The sequence below is a fragment of the Myotis lucifugus genome, unplaced genomic scaffold, assembly GCF_000147115.1.
Source record: "Myotis lucifugus unplaced genomic scaffold, Myoluc2.0 scaffold_479, whole genome shotgun sequence".
In the NCBI taxonomy this organism is placed as follows: Eukaryota; Metazoa; Chordata; class Mammalia; order Chiroptera; family Vespertilionidae; genus Myotis; species Myotis lucifugus.
In genome coordinates, this window is record NW_005871527.1 from 677980 (window position 1) to 694586 (window position 16607).

The following is a 16607-nucleotide window of genomic DNA, read 5'->3' on the forward strand; positions in this document are numbered from 1 at the left end:
TTTAGTTATCCATTTAATAATATAACAAACACCCTTCAATAAGCCACCCAACTTGAGAACTCTGTCCCTCACCCACAGAACTAAGAGGAGCCCAAATATTTTACTTAATTAAAAGGTTTATCATCTGCGTGGAACTGGTTAAATCATAAACATTATTCCTTTGTCCCTCTGAGCTACTAGTAGCTATGAACTTATTTATTCACCACAAAGCAAGATCTTTGCAAACAACTCAGTACAATAGCACTGAGTAATAGTAACGCATGTGCAATTGCTGCTCATTACCAACTACTGGTATGTCACTTCACTGTGGAATTTAGTGGGCACAACAGCTCTAGTTATATAACAAAACTTATCACTGGCCGTCTTTAATTTAAATAGTGCTTAACCTTTAATTTTATAAATACTTTATATGCAGTAATAAAATAAACAACCAGTAGACCAAAGACATCCCAGAATTCATATATCTGTCTATATGTGCTGGATTCTGAAATTTAAAGAAACATGAATCCCAGATCCTCAATGATAGATTGGTCCTGGCACTTGTTCATTACATATGCTACAGTTGAACTGGTGTGGCGGGGATTTTATTCAATTCTATTTGTTAAACCCTTCATGTAGCAGTTCACTGTAATAATTATCCATGAACTACAAAAGCACAAGAATGGGATAACTGAATATTCCTATCAACTGTCTATGGGATCACATCTAAAGGAGCAATAGACTAGATTTCTTTTTGTGTCAGATCTCAGACATCCAGACACAGGTTATTCATCATCCTTGACATGCACCGCCAGGCGTTACCAATGGTCCAAGCACATGAATCATTGTCTTCATTTATTCTTTGTCTATTCATCTATTCATTAATTTACAACTTACTAAGATATATACATGAATCAGAAACTCAGAATAAGAGCCCTGACACCCTTAATGTTTATAAAATCATTTCCCATAGACACTAGATTATGTTTCTTGAATGGATGTTTTATGAAACATATCAGTGTTTCAAATATGGCTGCCTCAATATAACCATTCCTATTAATCCCATGTTCATTATGGGCCATGTTTAGTCTTCTTTGATTATAAGGTCTACTTATTAATAATGCATAACCAATCCAACCCTCCCAACCAAGACAAGAACTACAACTATTATTCATGCTGGAAGTGCATGCTCCTAAGATGACCACTGAGTTGGAGGCCATGGCAGAATGTTAAAATCAGCACAGGAGTGCCCTTTCATTTACTCAGTAATTTAACATTTCTTCATTTATGGTACTATTTGGGTATTTTCTCTTAAAACACATGTTGAATTTGCAATTGATCCAAAACAAGGCACTGATTATTACTTATCAATATCTCTGTAATCCTTAGCCAAAGGGGTAACACACTTGGTCCCCTTATTATCCATTCCAAATTATATTCATTTCTTTCTTACCACATGTTTTGATAACTGGATTATGCCTCACTCTCTCCATCATTAATTATTTGATATTGACTCTTTTATAATAACATAATCATAATCCATGAACCATAAAATTAGAAGAACAAGAATCTTAAATATCTCTAACATCTATCTATAGGATTTTTTCCAACATGACACTAGACGAGATTTGTATTGTGTTGGACCTCAGAGTTCCAGACACATAGCAGCCGTCACCATGACTCCTATGCCACCAGTGGTCACCTCTGATCCAGACATGGTCCTCAGTTTTTAAATTCATGTCTACATGAATTTTGTTAATTAATCAGGTCACCAATAATAATAAAATATATACCTAAAGTCACAGACTTGAGAGTAAGATACATACATAAAACTTCTATTATAGAAGTATTACTCATGGCGATAAATCTCTTTCATTACTCGACTTCCATGTTGCATTTAGGGATTAACCAAAGCAATGCTTCCTACGAACCCCATATTTATGACTGGGCCAGGGCTGTCCTTCAATAATTACATTTCCCAATTTTAAAATAATACAGTGAATATTTTTTTAAAAAAAAACATAAAATAATGACACCAAGACAAGAACGGTGACTATTACTCACCTTGGTCTCCATGCTCATAATGCACAGATATAACTATGGAGCTCGCGATGCTTAAATCAGCTCGACTGCGTCCAGACTGCGGGGTACAGAGCAGAGAAAATGATTTTTAAAAGAGTGAGACATTGTCTGCACTGGTCTGTGCACCCCACCTTCCATTCAGTCAGCCATTCAGGGAGGTAGTGATTTGGGTTAACATTTTATCTTCTTGGAAGTAAATAAACAGTATCATTCTCGCCGCTGACACAGAGCATAGACTATTATTTCACACTGTCTGTAGTATCCTCAGCCAAAGAGAAAATGCCCTTTAACCAGTTACTTCCTCAATAATATCAGAGTATTCAATATGTCGGAGCATTTCCTGCCCAATCACATACTTTCACAAAGCTTTGCTCCATTCATCTTTATTTATTTATATATTTATCGATAGATTCTTTTATTTACCCAATTATAATAATGGAATAAAAATACACAAAGATCAACAATTTAATAAAGCATCTTTGTGTATTCCTCACATCTGTCAATAAAACCCCCTCAAACAAAACAGAGCAAATGATTTTTTTTTTAAATTGAGACGATATCCTTTAAGGTCCTGCTTTCTGCATTTCATTTATTCAGTCATGTAGGTAATTATTATATTTTCATAATGTATATATTTTTTCTCTTAGCAAGAGGACAACAGACAACACTATGGTGGTTACCAAAGGGAAGAGGATATGGAGGTAGTAAAAGGTAAAGGGGGTCAAATATATGGTGACCGAAGTTTTGACTGTGGGTGGGCGGCACAGAATGCAATATACAGATGATGTATCATAGAATTGTATACTTGAAACCTATATAATCTTATTGACCAATGTCACCCCAATAAATTTAATTTTTAAATAAGGACAGCCTCAAACTTGGAACTGACCCAGTACTGACTTTTATTCATCAGTGTCTATTTATCAGTGTTATTTAAACAAAGAAGTAAAACTTTCAATTCATTGATGTCTTAATGGGCATCAATTATTATTAATATTTTTTGCCTCATCACATACATTCTTAGTTGGACAATAATTAACCCTTTTCCTTTTCTTTCTTTATTTTTATTTGTTTAATCATTCAATCATTGATCTGTTAATAATAATAAATCTAAATCTAGGAATCCAGAATGAGAATATGATCTTCATATATTTCTGTGGATAGGATTCTTAACAGAGGGAATACACTAATTATATTTTGTGTTAAACCTCAGAATTCCAGATTCATCTTATTCATTATTCATAACTCATATGAGCCAGTCGTCATCGGTGGTCCATGTGAGGCCACCTTTCTTCCTAAATTTGTATCAATTAAATCATTAATTCATTGACAATAATAAAATATACATGATTCACAAAAATGCAAGAACAAAATCCCTGAATAACCCTAAAATCTATTTATAGAAATCTTTCCCAATACAGTATATCTTTTGCATTAAGCAACTTTAATGTTGAACATTATCAATTAATCAGCATAATGTGTCATATTATATTACTCAATGGGCCATAGATAACATTTTGCTATATCTAATATCTTTTAATAATAGTGGGAATTTGATTAAGGTTATTACCTTAAACAATGACCAAAACCAAGACAAGAACTTTGATGACTACTCACCTTGTCTCTCTGAAAACAGAAGTGACATCTTATTTTGATCATGGAAGAAAGCTTAAGTCAGCTGGGTGCTTTGTTTCTACAGCGTATCAAGCAGAACAGATGATAAAAAGATTGAGACATTGTCTCCATTGATCTATAATTTCCATAGTTATTTTGGTATTTATTCATTTATGGTAAAATTTATTTTTATCTTTATAAAATAAACTTCCCATATTTATCACTGAGTTAGAGTTGCCCTCTTAACTATCTTTTGCATTTTCTAATGAATAATTTAAAAAAACACATTGAAACCAAGAAAAAAACTTGAACTATTACCCACATTAATCTCTGTCCTCCTACTAGAGGCAACTAGAAAGCTGGTGACCATGGATAATGCATAAATCAGTTCAAGAGTGTCTGAGGAGGACAGAGCAGAGCAGATAAAAAATAAAATTAAACTAACTGTCATTGATACTTGCTTTCCACACATTTCATTAACTCAGTATTTAGGTATGTATTAATTTTTATTCATACACATTCTTTATATCTTAAGAAAAGTAAAAACTCAATCTTAAGACTGACCCAGAAGAATAAAAAAGACTTCCTTATCAGTATCTACATAATCCTTAGTCACTGAGGTGACCGATTGAGCCATTCATTTCTTCATGGGAATCAATGTTTTCAATGGCATTATTACCTTTTACCTCACTACAAAACCTTCATAATTGAACAATACTTCACCTCATTCTTTATGTTTATTTATATTTAATAGTTTTATCACTATTCCATTAATAAATACACATCTATCTCTGTGAAATCAATACACTAATATGATCTCTATATTCCTGACATCTCTCTATAGAAACCATTTCAACAGAAGAAACAGACTATGTTCTAGATCTCAGAGTCTCAGACATGTATTTTCATTGTCATGACTCCTACACCACCAAGAATCATTATTGATCCATGACTTGGTCTATTTTTCATCATCTGTTACTACATTTGTATTGATAAAATGATTAATTCATTCATAATTATAACAACAATTCATGGATTATAAAAACTTAAGAAGGAAGAAGGAGATCATTTTACAGGATCATTTCCCACATAGACTATACTTCATTCATTAATAGACCCCAATCTTCCACATTATCAATTAATCAACATAAAGTTTCATGTCATACTTAACAATGAGACATGGCTAACTTTTTATGAATTGAATGCCTTTACATGATACTGTAAATATCCTTAAACAAATGGCCCACTCCGGATAACAACATGACCGCTAGGTACCTTGACTGCCTCTCAGACACAGAGGGAACATGACAGACAGCAGAAGCCGAAATCAGCTCCAGGGTCCACTTGGGAGACAAGTGGCCAAAGAAACATGATAAAAATGTTGAGACTTTCTCTCTGTGGATTCAGAGCTTCCACTATTTATTTGCATAGTTATTTAAGCATTTATTAATGTATGGTCATATTTATTTATTTTTCTCTCAATAAATCAAATGTCAAAGTTGAAACTGACTCCAACTACTATTTATCACTGTTTTTCATACTTACTCAAGGACATATACACTGGGTGGTATTATTTTCCATCCCACTATATGTTTTTAACAATGATGAGGGTTTCACCCTATTCATATGTACTGACTATATATTTGTTTGTTTATGTTGCCATTTCTAATGAAATTTTTAAATATTGATGCATACAAAGACCAAGAGCATGATCCTTTCTATACCTAGCCTCTCCCTATAGGATCACCTCAGATGGGGGAAAAGGACTCCTACGCACACTAATCGTCATTTATCTAGGGTTGAGCCTCATTGTCTTCATTCACGTCTACACATTTTTATTGAATAAATCATCAATTTACTACGAATAATAAAATAAATACCTTAAGGAGTCACAAAAACTTGAAACAAGAGTCTTATATATCTCTAACATGTGTCTTTAAATTACTTTCCATAAATAATATATATGTTTCATTAGTGACCTCAAAGGTTAATAAATTTCCTACAAAGGTTAACATAATACTTTATATTAGCAACATTATTCTTTTTTAGCATGTTTGGCAATCAGAGATCTTATTTCAGACTTTTTAATAATGTGGTGAAAACCTTTTTTTAAAACACAATAAAACCAAGAAAAGAACTATGGTACTCACATTGCTGTCCATGATTTTAATGCATAGATTCAGCCTCAAAGCTTATGATCATGGCAGCATGCTTAAATCACCCACATTTTAAGGAGTACAAGAGAAAACAATAATTTATAATATTGAGATATTAATTCATTAATTCTAGATTGTCACCTTTTTATTAGTCAGCCATTTAGTCAGTAAGTAATGAATTGAGATAATGTATAAGTAAATGAACAATATCAATATTGCAATGGACAGATAATATGAATATTGACTATTACTTATCAATAACTATATCATACTTAGGCAAAGAATAACACTTTGTATCTATATACTAATAGATATTTGTTTCCAATACATTTATTAATAGCTTTTTATCTAAACACATATTTTTAAAATTGGACAAAGTTTCACCATCTTCATATTTATATTTATAGGGTATTCCCCCCAAAAAATGTATACACGTACTTTGAATAATTATAAAGGCATTGTTTTTAAAAATATGCACAATTTTCAAAATTGAGCTATCAGCTATTAAAGTGTGTATACATTTTGGGGGGACACCCTGTATTAATTTATTTATTATTTCTTTGAATGCACCCTCCCCTCTGAGATTCGTCAGTCTGTTCCATCTTTCCATGTCACTAGTTCTATTTTACTGGTCAGTTTATTTTGCTCATTAGATTTCACATATAAGTGATTTCCTGTGATACTGTCTTTCTCTGATTCACTTATTTTGCTTAGCATAATAATCTCCAGGTCACCCCATGCCATCTCGAAGGGTAATAGAAGCTTCCTTTCTACAGCTGCATAGCATTCCATTGTGTAAATGTACCATGGGTTATGTATCCACTCATCTACTGGTGGGCACTGGGCTGTTCCAGATCTCAGCTATTGTAAATAACACTGCTATGCACACAGGGGTGCACATATTCTTTAATTACATTTAATATGTGGAATAATACAGTGAATACCATAAAACAAGCCATTCAATCTAAAATATTGATATTACTTACGTGGGTCTCCATGCTCCTACAACATAGATGCACCCAGAACATTCAGGACCAAGGAAGATGCCTAAGTCAGGTCGCGTGCGTCCATTCTGAGGCATAAAGAGCAAAGCAGAGGATAATAAAATGAGGCATGCTTTGCAGGAAGAGAAAGACCGCACTGCTTCTGAGGTGGACCTCAGCGTCTCAGACATGCATTATGTGTCATGGTGACTCATCACGCCGGCAGGTATCATCATTGATCCAGAAGACCATGTTGTCTTCATTCATTTCTATGTTGTTTATTGATTAATTCATGAATTCACTAATTATAACTTAAAAACCAACAAGGCCTTAGAATGTAACTAGACATTCTTAGAATTTAACTGGAATCATTCTCACAACAAGATATCATTGTTGATTATTGTTCTGCACATATGAATTAATCAAAAAACTATTAATGTTGCAATTATTCGCAACAAATACCAGAAAGGACAAGAACTTTCATTATTACTCACATTGGTCTCCATGCTCCAAAAACAGAGATGCAATCCTATGGCTCATGGTGAAGTAAGAACCCCTAAAGCAGGTCGAATTTGTCCATTCTAAGGGATAAAAGGCTGAACAGATGATAAAAAAAAGTGAGAAAATCTCCCCATATGAAAATCTCCCCATTGATTGTTGCTCTTCACCTTTGAGTTCTCAAGGCGCTTAGGCAGTCACTAATTTGGTATAAATTCTTTTCTCTCTTAAGAAAACAAACAACGTTGATCTTGCCACTGACCCAGAATCTGAACACTGTCTGTGAATCATTCTATTCAAGTCATCCTTAGCCGTACAGGTAGCAGTCATGTACCATTTACTTCTAATTAAACTTCAGGGTTTTCATAATGTATCAATAGTAATTTCTGGCGTAATCACGTATTTTTACAATAAGATGTTATAAAATGTCACTACATTCATCTTCACTTATAATTTGTTTACAGATTCTCTCATTTATCCAATTATAATAGAATGTAAATGTATGAACACTTAGACCAAACTGGGTTTCTTTTATGACAGACCTCAGAGTTGCAGCCATGTAGTCATCTCTGTGACTCGTTCGCCACCAGTCGTCACCACTGATCCTATTGGAACCCATTTTCTTCCTTTTTAATTGTTTATTGATTAAATCATTAATTCACTAATACTACAATCTAAACACTATGACTCACCCAAACCCAAGAAGAGTTATTACACCCCTAACCTGTACATATATTATTTTCATATCAGTGTCCCTCTTTGATTAATTATCCTGCTTTTCATACATGGATTAATCAATATAATGGCTCATATATCTCATATTTATCACTGAAATACATTCCATCTTTATTTATATTTTATAATTTTTAATACTGCAGTGAATTACCTTATAAAAAACACTTAACAAAGAAAATGACACTTTGACTATGATCACTTTAATCTCCATCCTCCTATTATGTAGAGGCAGGCAGGGAAGACACTGAAGCAGTCCTAAATATCCCTAGATATTTAATGTAAGACCTAATGGACATTGATCCCTGCTGACCACGTTTCATAGACTCAGGGTTTAGATATTTCTTCTTTTATCTTAATGTATATACTGGGTGTCCCAAAAAACGTATACATACTTTAACAGCTGATAGCTCAATTTTGAAAATGAAGTGCATTTTAAGAAACACTGCCTTTATAAATTCTTCAAAGTGTGTGTACACATTTTTTGGGACACCCTGTATATTTATCCTAACATGAAGAAAAACTCAATCTTGACACTGACCCAGAACAATATAATAGATTCATACTAATCAATGTCTATATGATTCTTAACCAAAGATGAAATTCACAGCTACATTGTTTTCTTAATTAATATGCCCTTTCAATTTTGATAATATCCTTTGCCTGACCACATACATTCATGGTGATGTATTTCTTCATCCTAATTCTTTAAATAGTTAACTATTTGTTTAATATTTCTATCAGTCTATTAATAAAATATCTACTGGTATGTCAATGAAATCAGTACAAAAACATGACCTGTGTATTGATTTGCATTGATCCTGACATCTATCTATCAGAGTTCCAGACACATATTCATCATATATGACTCAGATGCCACCAGTAGTCATCATTGATCTAATTAAGCACTAATTATATTTTAAAACTTGATGATTCACAAAACCAAGAAGACAATGATATCCCTATTATGTATCTAGAATTATTCTCATATCAATATACCTCCTTCATTAATAATCCCAAATTTCATTGTAGCATTAATCAATATGCTGTTTCCTGTTAATTCAATATTTATCAATGGATGACAGTTGGATTACTTTGATTCCCTATGGCACTTTTTAGAAATATACTAAATACCCTCAAAAAAATCATTAAAACCCAGACAGGAACTTTGACTATTTATTACTCACGTTGCTCTCTGTGCTGCTCACATGGAGATGGTAGCATGGAGCTGCCCCCATGGAATGAGACTTAATTAGCTCGAATGGTCCATTCGGAGAGATTCTAAGCACAGTCGAACAGAAGAAAATTAAAGTATTACATAGTTATTTAAAATTTCTGTGTATATATTACTTTCCCTTAACAAAAGGAACCATCTCAAACTTGAGACTAACCCAAAACAACAGATTCACTCAATTTTTTCTTTTTTCTTAAATTTATTGGGGTGACATTGGTTAATAAGTTTATGTAAGTTTCAAGTGTCAATTCTACGATACATCATCTGTATATTGTACTGTATGCCCACCTCCCAAAGTAAAATCATCTTCTGTCACCATGTATTTGACCCCCTTTACCATTTACTACCCTCCCAACCCCTCCCCCTGTCTATGAGTTTTTGTTTTTCTTGTTTGTTGATTTACTTTCAGTATTTCTTAATGAACACAATGTTTTAATTTTTAAAATATTATTTCTTTACTTACCACATATGTTCAAAGTCGCACAATGCTTCACCCTTTTTTCTTTAGCTATTATTCACATTTCTTTACTGGTTCTATAGATCCATTAATAATAATAAGTATAAATCTATGAAGCCAAAATAAGAACATGATCTTTGTATATTCTTAACATCTGTCTACAGTATCGAATATAACAGAGAGAATACACTAGGCATTGTGTTGGACCTGAGTTTCAGACACATATTTTCAAATTGTTATCACTATCATGGTCCATCAGAAGTCCACTTTTTCTTCATTCATTTCTATTTTTGTGTTGATTAATTCATTAATTCACTGATAATAAAAATACATTATTCACAAAAACTTAACAAGATACTTAAATATCCTTAATTTCTACCTGAAGAATCATTATCAACTTAGGTTTATGTCATTCATTAATCAATCTCAATGTTACATGTTATTAATTAATCAAGATAATGTTTATTATTAGATTTATTATTGGGCAATAGGTTCCTTTCTGATAATATTACTATTGGTAATACTGTAAATATCCTTAAACAATGACCCAAACCAAAACAAGACCTTAGACTTTTACTCACTTTAGTATCTTTCCTAGATTAAGGCAACATAGCAATCTTGATCATGGCGCAGTAGACAAAATTAACTTGATCACCTCCTTTGAAAAGTACCAAGCAGAGAGTTGATAAAAACATTGGGACTTTCTCTTCATTGATTCATAGTTTTCACCAATTATTTAAACAGTCATTCAGGCATTTATTAATTTATGATAATACTTATTTTTATTTTTAACTTTATAAACTGACTCTTGCATTTCATTGTTTTTATGAACCTTAGAGTTGCAACACACTTGGTCCAATTATTATTCATTCTAATGCATATTAATATTCATTTACCTTGATATTTATCAGAGAATAATGCTTCACCCTCTTCATCTTTATTCATTTATATACTTGTTATTTATTCTGCCATTGATACTTTGTTAATATTATTAAAATCATGACCCCGAAGACCAACACAAATGTATATGCTTCACATCTGTCTAGAGCAGGGGTGGGGACTACCGGCTTGTGGGCCAGGTAAGACCTGCGAAGTCATTTGGTCTGGCCCTGCCGAGGCAACCGCAGATGGGCCTCGAAATTCAATAAATCTAGGAGCTTTTTTCCTAGCAACATAAATATATATTAAGTGAATTATTTTCACCAAATGATGTTATAAATATCCACATGGCCCTTGGCAGGAAAAAGCTTCCACACGCTAGTCTAGAGGATCCACTGACACATGGGGAGTGGACTAGTACCTTTCATGTGGACACATAGTGTTCATTGTCCACCAGCCATCATGGATCCATGGCTGTCCTTCTTTCTTTTCATTCTAATAAACATGTGTTCATTATAAAAAATAAAAAATAAACATTAATCTTAAAAACAAGAATAAGATCCTTTGACATCCCTATCATCTATCTGTAGAATCATTTCCACGTTAGCTTTTATTAGCTCACCTTAGTATTACATTTATGCATTAGTCAATTAAATGTTTCCTATCAATTCGATATTTAACATGGCCTATTTCACCTTCTTTGATCATAATTAATACTTCTGAACAAGACAGTGAACACCCTTAACGAAGCCATTCCCACTAAGACAATAACTTTAATTATCACTCACATGGCCTCCACGGAGGAATGCTACAATGAGCGGGAGTGCGTCATTCCGAGGAGTCGAGAACAGAGCAGATAACAAAAACAGACTTCCTTCCATTGATCTTGTATGGAAGCATTTAGATATTTGTTATGAAGAACATTTACCTCATTGTCTCTTGTGAAAACAAACTACCTTGAACTTCCCACTGACAAAGAACATAAACATAGTCTATAATTTACCCTGTCTACATCACCCTTAGCCAAAGAGGTTATAGTCATGTACCATTTATTTCTCTTTGGACTTCACTATTTCAAATTATATTAATAGAATTTATTGCGTCTCCATATATGTTTTAAGTTGGACAACACAACTACCATTCAGCTTTATTTTTAAATATTTTTTCATTGATAAGTCATTGATCCAATTATAATAAAGAATGAAAATGCATATAGAGAAATCATTTTCAGACACATATTATTCGTTATCCGTGACTCATACGCCAGCAGGTATCATCATTGATCCAGAAGACCACTTTGTCTTCATTCATTTCTATATTGTTTATTGATTAATTCATTAATTCACTAATTAAAATTTTAAATCTCTATGACAATCAAAAGCTTAACAAGATCTTAAGATCCCTAATATATATGAAGAATCATCCCTACATTAATATCTGTCATTATCTTGTTTTCTTATGTGCTTTTAATCAAGATAATGCTTCCTATTAATCCCATGATTGTTAGAATACAGTTCACCTTCTTTGATTGGATTTCACACTTTTTATTAATACAGTGAATCTACTTAGACAAAGCAGCAAAACCAAGACAAGAACTTTCATTATAACTCACATTGGTCAGCTCCGGGGCTCTGGATCAAGGAAGAATCCTTAACTTAGTCCAGTGTGCCTGTCCTGAGAAGCAGAGAGCAAAGCAGATGATATAACTAATTGAGACAGTCTCTCCATTGATCCTTGCTTTTCACATTTTGTTTATTCAGCAGTTTGGGCAATGATTAATTTGGGATCTATTTTTCCCTTAAGAAAAGAACAATGTTGATCTTGCAAATTGATCCAGCATCTGAACAATGTCTATGACTTATAATGTTTGTCATCTTTATACAGGTAGTAGTCATGAAGCATTTATTTCTAAAGGAACTTCAGGATTTTCATAATATAGCAATAGTATTTCTTACATAAACACATATTTTTATAATTGATCAATGCTTCATTACATTCATCTTTATTTATAAATTTATAGATCCTCCCATTTATTTAATTAAAATAATAGAATAAAAATGAATGAAGACTAACACCAAAAGCAAGATCCTTGTTTATTCCTGACATCTATCTATAGGACCCCTTTAAACAATAGGGATGGACTACAGTTCTTTTGTGTTGGACCTTAGAGATCGACACATACTAGTATTCATCGTATATATCACATATAGCCACACATGCTCATCATCGATCCAATCTTGTCTCTCCTTTACTTCAGTCATTTCTATAGGTTCATTGATTAAATCAATAATTTACTACTATTAATTTCTAAACATTAATAAACAAAAACCCAAGAAGAGCCTTTATATCCCTATTTTATACATTGGTTATTCTAACATCAATGTGTCACTTTCATTAATTATCCTCAGTTTTCCACTGGAATAATCAATATAATGTTTCATATTTCCCATATTTATCACTAAGATGCATTTGCCTTCTTTAATTATATTTCAGACTTTCTAATAAAACAGTGAATTATCTTTTTAAAAAACACAGAAACTAAGAAAAGAATATTAATTTCTAAACATTAATAAACAAAAACCCAAGAAGAGCCTTTATATCCCTATTTTATACATTGGTTATTCTAACATCAATGTGTCACTTTCATTAATTATCCTCAGATTTCCACTGGAATAATCAATATAATGTTTCATATTTCCCATATTTATCACTAAGATGCATTTGCCTTCTTTAATTATATTTCAGACTTTCTAATAAAACAGTGAATTATCTTTTTAAAAAACACAGAAACTAAGAAAAGAATTTTTACTGTTACATTAAATTTCGTCTTCTTATATAGAGACAACCACACAGCTCATGACCACGGAAGATGCTCTACTCAGCTTGAGTGTTTCCATTCTCAGGAGTACAGAGTAGAAGGTGATAAAATAAAATAAAAAGAGAGAGAAAGAGCCAATCATCACTGATGCTTTCTTTCCGTATTTCATAAATTCACTATTGATTTATTTTTCTTTTCATATATATACATATATTATGTATACATATATCTTACAAAAGGAAAAACTCAATCTTCAAGACCAAGAAGAATAAGGATTCTTCCTTATAAGAGTATTTATGACTTAGTCAAAGAGGTGAGACCTCTATCCATTTATCTCTTAAGAGGCATCACCACACACTAAAAGTTAGATCATGCCTCACCTTTTTATTTTTTATTTTTTTCTTATTTTTTAAATACTTTTATATTTGTTGAATGGATCCACCCATATACCAGTAGCATTAATAATAAATCTACATCTAGGAAATTCTCACAAGAATATGATCACTGTATATTCTTGACATCTCTTTATGGAAGCAATTCCAACTAGAAGAATAGATTTATGTTCCATGTTGGACCTCAGTTTCAGACCTATAATACTCATCATCCAAGACTTGTACTTGACCAATTACCATCATTGGTACAGGTTACTTCCTTATTGTATTCATTAACGCTTTTACTGATTAATTTGTTAACTAAAAACAAAGGTCACAAAAAGTAAAACAAAACTTCCTACTGACTATAAATCTTTCATTAATTAATTTAATATAATGCTTGATAGGCCATGGTTATAATTTTTTATTTTATATGACATTTTTAATAATGCACTGAAAACCTTTTAAAACAAAAACACAAAACCAAGAAAAGTACTTTGACTATTACTCACATTGGTCCCCATGCTGTTAACACTGAGATGGAACCATGGAGTTTCTGACCATGAAATGCTGAAATCATCTTAGATGTGACCAAGCTAAGTTCAAGACAGAACAGATAATAAAAAAAAAAGGTTGAGATATTGTGTCATTGGTCATTGCATTTCACCTTTCATTGAGTCACTCATTCATGTAATCTACATTAAAACAATATATTTTTTAATTTCCCATGAGTCAATGAACAATATTGATCTGACCACTGACAGACATGAATATTAACTACCACTTATCAATACCTATATGATCCTTAGTCAAAGAATAATGACCTAATACCATATAATCCCTTACCAACATCAATGTTTTAAATATACACTTGACTAAACACATGCTTTATAATTGGACAATATTTTGCCATTTCCATCTTTATTTATTTATGTTTGCTTATTAATTATTTCATAGATCCACCATACTATTGTCTTTGACCATGGGTTATGCATGGGTTCTAGGTTAATCTCTTCCCACCCACCCCCTTCCCTGTGTGATTTGTCAGTCTGTTTCATGCTTCCATGTCTCTGGACCTATTTTGCTCATCAATTTATTTTTTTCATTAGATTTCACAGATAAATGAGATCATGTGATACTTATCTTTCTATCACTGGTTTATTTCACTTAGCATAATAATCTCCAGGTCCCTCCATGCTGTTTCAAAGGGTAAGAGCTCCTTCTTTTTTACAGCTGTATAGTATTCCATTGTGTAAATATCCCACAACTCTTTTATCTACCCCTCTACCGATGGGCACTTCAGCTGCCTCTAGATCTGAGCAATTGTAAATAATGCTGCTATTATTAAATTTTAATAATACCACGAATAATACCCTTAAACAAATTAACCCAACCAAGACAAAATCTCGGATTACTACTCACCTTGATCTCTCTCCGAAGGTGGAGGCAACAAAGCAAACTTCACCGGGGAAGAGCTGAGATCAGCCGGAGCATCTGTTCTGAAGAGTCCAAACAGAGGAGACAAAAAGGCTCAGACTTCCTTTCATAGATCCTTACCGCACATCTTCATGTAACCAGTCATTCAGGCATTCATGATTTGGAGTATATTTATGTTATTGGCCTTCAGGAACACTATTATGAACTTCCCACTGACACAGAACATAAACAATGTATTTTACCCGCTATAGCAGTGATGGCGAACCTATGACACGCGTGTCAGAGGTGACACACGAACTCATTCTTTTGGTTGATTTTTCTTTGTTAAATGGCATTCAAATATATAAAATAAATATCAAAAATATAAGTCTTTGTTTTACTATGGTTGCAAAGATCAAAACATTTCTATATGTGACACGGCACCAGAGTTAAGTTAGGGTTTTTCAAAATGCTGACACGCCGAGCTCAAAAGGTTCGCCATCACTGACCTATAGCATCCCAAGCCAAAGAGGTTACAGAGTCATGGACCATTTGTTTCTCTTTGGACTTTCACTGTTTTCAATTATGTTAATAGAATTTATTACCTACCCACATGTTTTAAACTGGACAATGCAACTACCATATATATATATATTGATAAATCATTGGTCCAATTATAATTAAGAATGAAAATGCAGACAGAGAAAGAACCCATTCCTTCTGTGTTGGATCTCAGAGTTGGAGACATATTATTCATCATCCGTGACTCATACTCTGGCAGTTAGCATCATTGATCCAAAAGAGGACGCTTTCTCTTTATTCCTTTCTATATAGTTTATTGATTAATTCATTAATTCCCTAAATAAAAAATTAAAGCTCTGTTATTCACAAGAACTCAAAAGGGTCTTGATAGCCCTAATGGTGCCTGAAACCATCATCACATCTGTCATATTTATTAACATTTTTCATATGTGAATTATTCAATATAATGCTGCCTATTAATCCCATATTGGCCACGAGGATGCAATTGACCATCTTGTGTATGTCATACTTTTATTAATACAGACCACCCAAACCAAAATAAGAACTTTCATTATAACTCACATTGGTCTCCAGGCTCCTAAAGCAGAGGTGCAATTCTATGGCTCATGGTCAAGGAAGAACCTTACAGCAGGTCGACGGGGATTGTCCTGAGGAGTATGAAGCAGAGCAGATGATATAAATGGTTGAGACATTCTGTCCATTGAAATTTGCTTTTCACCTCTCACATGGTCAGTCATTTGGGCAAACATTGATTTGGTGTATACTTTTTCTCCTAAGAAAACAAATTTTAATTGGACCACTAACCCAGACTCTGAGCATTTTCTATGATTTATCCTTTAACTCTA

General features: G+C 32.8%; 1 non-coding gene and 10 pseudogenes across 1 annotated transcript; all 11 read right to left on the reverse strand.

The window, feature by feature from the left end:
- Window positions 1-738: 738 nt before the first annotated feature.
- On the reverse strand, window positions 739-811 carry LOC111823389 (annotated as a pseudogene).
- Window positions 812-1617: 806 nt separating this feature from the next.
- On the reverse strand, window positions 1618-1691 carry LOC111823379 (annotated as a pseudogene).
- Window positions 1692-3263: 1572 nt separating this feature from the next.
- On the reverse strand, window positions 3264-3337 carry LOC111823381 (annotated as a pseudogene).
- A 1214-nt stretch (window positions 3338-4551) lies between these two features.
- On the reverse strand, window positions 4552-4624 carry LOC111823382 (annotated as a pseudogene).
- Window positions 4625-6982: 2358 nt separating this feature from the next.
- On the reverse strand, window positions 6983-7057 carry LOC111823393 (annotated as a pseudogene).
- A 791-nt stretch (window positions 7058-7848) lies between these two features.
- Window positions 7849-7919, reverse strand: LOC111823383. The gene has a single exon (XR_002826398.1). It is a non-coding gene; the product is annotated as a small nucleolar RNA SNORD113/SNORD114 family (small nucleolar RNA).
- A 939-nt stretch (window positions 7920-8858) lies between these two features.
- On the reverse strand, window positions 8859-8944 carry LOC111823401 (annotated as a pseudogene).
- A 2884-nt stretch (window positions 8945-11828) lies between these two features.
- LOC111823386 lies at window positions 11829-11901 on the reverse strand (annotated as a pseudogene).
- Window positions 11902-12771: 870 nt separating this feature from the next.
- On the reverse strand, window positions 12772-12848 carry LOC111823385 (annotated as a pseudogene).
- Window positions 12849-14001: 1153 nt separating this feature from the next.
- Window positions 14002-14074, reverse strand: LOC111823390 (annotated as a pseudogene).
- A 1870-nt stretch (window positions 14075-15944) lies between these two features.
- LOC111823378 lies at window positions 15945-16017 on the reverse strand (annotated as a pseudogene).
- Between the last annotated feature and the right edge of the window lie 590 nt (window positions 16018-16607).